Source organism: Chrysochloris asiatica, unplaced genomic scaffold (assembly GCF_000296735.1).
Source record: "Chrysochloris asiatica unplaced genomic scaffold, ChrAsi1.0 scaffold00227, whole genome shotgun sequence".
Classification (NCBI taxonomy): Eukaryota; Metazoa; Chordata; class Mammalia; order Afrosoricida; family Chrysochloridae; genus Chrysochloris; species Chrysochloris asiatica.
This window is the reverse complement of record NW_006408745.1, coordinates 2,299,812-2,304,667: the sequence shown is the minus strand read 5'-3', so window position 1 is coordinate 2,304,667 and position 4,856 is coordinate 2,299,812.

Sequence of the window (4,856 nt, the reverse complement as noted above, 5' to 3'; positions counted from 1 at the left end):
AGCAATTTCCTTGCGTGTTAACTGTGGATTCAAGTAAAACAAAATCCTTGACATCTTTAAATTATTTTTCCACTTATCATAATGTTGATTCTGGTCCAGTTGTGAGGATTATTCTTTTTTCTAATGTTTAAATGTTGAGGTATTTCACACTGAAGTATGTAGCTTTTAAACTTCATCATTAAATACATCAAGTCCTCTTCACTTTCAGCTAGCAAGGTTGTGCCATGTGCATATCACAGGTGGTTATAGGAGTCTCCCTCCACTCCTGGTTCTTCATTATATAATGAATTATTTGCTTAGCATACACTGAATTAATATGGTGAAAGGAGGTAACCCTGAAACACATCTTTGGTAACTTTACACTAGACAGTATCCCCTTATTCTATTCGAATGACTGCATCTTGGCCTACTTACAGGTATTACATGAGTACAATTAAGGACTATGTAATTCCTATCATTCATAGTATTATGATCCACAGATCACAGTGTTATGATCCACAGAATACACAGAGTCACTGTACCAAAAGGAAATGGTTGATGTTCAACCATTTCAAGAGGTAGCATGTCATCAAGAGCCAATGATACTGAAGGAGAAAGTCCAAGGTGCATTGAAGGAATTGGCAAAGAACAAGGCACCAGGAATTAATGGAATGAAAAATGAAATCCTTAAATAAAGTGAGGCAGCACTGGAGTTACTCTATGCCAAGAAATTTGGACGACAACTATCTGGATAACTGATTGGAAGAGATCCGTATTTGTGCCCATTCCAAAGAGAGGTGACTCAATGGAATGTGGAAATCATTGGACAATATCTTTGATAGCCGAGTAAAGGTTTACTAAAGATAATATAGAAATGGCTGCAAGCATACATTGACAGAGAACTTCCAGAGGTTCAAGCCAGATTCAGAAGAGGCTGTGGAATGAGGGATATCATTGCTGATGTCTGATGCAACTTGGCTGAAAGCAGAGAATATCAGAAAGATGTTTACCTGTGCTTTATTGGCCACACAAAGTCTTTAGATTGTGTGGATCATGACAAGCTATGGACAACATTGTGAAGTATGAGTATTCTGGAACACTTTAATTGTGCTCATGAGGAATCTGTACCCGGACCAAGAGGTAGTTGTTCAAACAGAACATGGAAACATTGAATGGTTTAAAATTAAGAAAGGTGTGCGACAGAGTAGTATTCTTTCACCATACTTATTCAACCTGTATGCTGAGCAAATAATCCGAGAAGCTGGGTTATATGAAGAAAAACAGCATCAGGATTGGGGGAAGACTCGTTAATAACCTGTGATATGCAGATGACACAACCTTGCTTGGTTAAAGTGAAGAGGATTTAAACTATTTACTGATGAAGATCAAAGAGCAGAGCCTTCAGTATGGATTGCATCTCAATGTCAAGAAAACAAAAATCCTCACCACTGGGCCAATAAACAACATTCTTATCAATGGAGAAAAGATTGAAATTGTCAAGGACTTCATTCTTGGATCAACTATCAACACTCATGGAAGTAGCCATCAAAAAATCAAACAACGTATTGCATTAGGCAAATCTGCTGTACAAGAGTTTTTAAAGTGTTGAAGAGCAAAGATGTCAGCTTGAGGACTAAGGTGCGCCTGACCCAAGCCATGGTTTTTCAATAACCTCATATGCATGTGAAAGCTGCACAGTGAATAAGGAAGACTGTAGGAGAATTGATGCTTTTGAGTTATGGTGTTGGAGGAGAATATTGAAAGTGCCATGGGCTGTCAAAAGAACCAACAGATCTGTGTTGGGAAAAGTACAGTTAGAATGCTTCTTGGAAACGAGGGTAGCCAGACTTCACCTCTCATACTTCAGACATATTATCAGGAGGAACCAATCCCTGGAGAAGGACATCATGCTTGGCAAAGGGGAGGGTCATCGAAAAAGAGAAAGACCCCAAGAAGATGGATTGGTACAGTGGCAGCACTGATGGGCTCAAGCATAGTAAAAATTGTGAGGTTGGCACAGGACCAGGCATTGTTTCATTTTGTTGTGCATAATAATGGCGCTACTGACTTTATGGTGCCTAACAACAACACCCACAAAATATTTTTCTAATATTCTCTGCTTTCAGCCAATATCCTTCTTCTATAAGCAGTGATATCGCTTGTTCCACATCTTCTTCTAAATCAACTTGAATTTCTGTTGGTATTTCCACACTTTCTGGAACCTTCTTTTGCACACATTCCTTCAGTGCAGCTTTGGATTGAAGTGTCATAGGCTCTTGATTATATACCACCTCCTGAAATGGTAGAACACTGACCAATTCTTTTTGGTGCAGTTACTCCATATATTCCTTCCATTTTCTTATAATACTTTCTGAATCTTTAAAGTTTTTGATCATGGAATGTTTTCATTATTACAAATCTAGGATGGATTTTCTTTTTCTTCAGTTCTTTTAGCTTGAGAAATGCTAAATGTATTCTTCCTTTTGGGATTTTTAACTCTAAATGTTTGCACATTTCATTATAATAATTACGTACTTGATCTGCCCTTGAAATCTTCTATTCAGCATTTTCATTTAATCATTTCTTCCAGTTGCTTTAGCTTCTCCATGTTCAAGAGCAAATTTCGTCTTTTCTTTCTTTCCAGTCTTTTTAATGAACTTCAACTTCCCTTATATATGATATACTTGATTTCATCCCTCAACTCATCTGGTATTCTGTCATAAGCATTCAATGTATAAAAAGCTGTTATTGGAATTCTCTCAAAATTCAAGTGCAATATACTCAAGGGTATACTTTTGGCTCTCTTAGACTTATGTTAACTTTATTTGGCTTCAACTTAAATTTGTATACGAGTAATTGATGGTTTGTTCTGTTGTCAGTACTGGCCATGTTCTGACCAATGACATGGAGTATCTATCTGCACTGTAGTCTGATTCCTGTGCATTCCATCTGGTGAGGTTCAGTGTACAGTTGCCATCTATGTTATTAGAAAAAGGTGAATAAGTTGATGTTGTTTTAAGTGTCATCGAGTTGGTTCTGACCTATAGCAACCCTGTGTAGGGTTTCCAAGGAGCAGCTGGTAAGTTTGAACTGCTGATCTTGCAGTTCAAATGACTTTGCAGTCGGGCACATTATCTCAAAGCACCACACCAGGACTCCAGTGAATAAGTTGTTGGTCTTAAAAAATTGTATCATTCAACCTCACACATTGTTTCTCTAACCAAAGCCATATCTTCCAACTACAAATCCTTCCTCTTTATTTTCAAACTTAGCATTCCAATCACCAGTAATTATCAATGCATCATGTTTGCACATTTGATCAATTTCAGACTGCAGAAATTGGTATAAACCTTCTATTTCTTTATCTTTGGCATTAGTGGTTGGCACACGAATTTTAATAGTAGTCACATTAATTGGTCTTCCTTATGTTTGTTGTTGTTAGATGTCATTGAGTCAGTTCTTAATAATAGAACAGAATACAACACTGGCTGGTCCTGTGGCCATCCTCAAATTATTATATTTAAGCCCATTGTTGCTGCCACTGTTAATTCATCTATTGAGGATTTTCCTCCTTTTGATGACCCTCCACTTTACCAAACATGATGTCCTTCTCCAGGGATCAGTCCTTCCTGACAACAGGATCAAGTATGAGAGACAGAGTTTCACCTTTCTAGCTTTTAAGGAACATTCTGACTTTACTTCTTCCAAAGCAGATTTGTTTGTTTTCCTGGTAGTCCATGGTAGTTCTAATATTCTTTAACACTACAGTTAAAATGCACAGATTATTCTATGTTCGTCCTTATTCATTGTCCAACTTTCACATACATATGATATCATTTAAAATACCATGGTTTGACACTTTAGTCCTCTAGGTGACATCTTTGCTCTTGAATAATTTTAAGAAGTCTTTGGCAACAGATTTTCCTAATGTAATACATTTGATTTCTATACTGCTGTTTCCAGGAGTGCTGACTTTAAATCCTAACATTAAGTCTTTGGTAACTTCAATCTTTTTCTCCATTTGTTGTTATTGTTGTTATGTGCCGTGTAGTCAGTTCCGACTCATAGTGACCCTGTACAGGATTTCTGAGGTTGTAAATCTTTACGGGAGCAGAAAACCTCATCTTTCTTCTGCAAAACAGCTGGTAGTTTCAAACTGCTGACCCTGAGGTTCTCATATTTATTGGTCCTTGTATTTTCATTTTATTCACATCAACGTACTTTGCATACTGAAGGTTTTGATCTTTCATCATCAGTAAGTATTTCAAGTCTTCTTCACTTCCAGCAAGCAAGTTTGGGTTGGTTGCACATCACAGCTTGTTAATAATGCCACATTCTTCTTCATATAATCTAGTTCTTGAATCTAGTTCAGCATACAGATTTAAAAATATAGTGAAAGGACACAACCATGAGATATACCATTCATGATTTTAAACTAGTAGTTTCTTGTTCTGTTGGAACAACTGCCTCTAGATTTATGTATAGATTCCTTAGGAGCACATTTAGGTGTTCTGGAATTCCTAGTCTTTGCAAGCTATTCATAGTTTGTTATGATCCACATAGTTGAGTGCCATTGTCAATAAAACATAAGTAAACATCTTCCTAGTATTCTCTGCTTTCAGTCAAGATCTTCCTGATGTCAGTAATTATATCCCTCATTCCACATTTATTTCTGAATCTGACTTTAATTTCTGACAGCTCCCTGATAATGTGCTGTAAAAACTGTTTTGGAATTATCTTCAAGCATGTGATATTAATGATATTGTTAAATGATTTCTGCATTCTATTGGGTCATCTTTTTGCAATGGGCACAAATATGGATCTCTTCCAATTAGTTGGTCAGGTAGTTGTCTTCCAAATTTCTTTTTTTTTTTTTT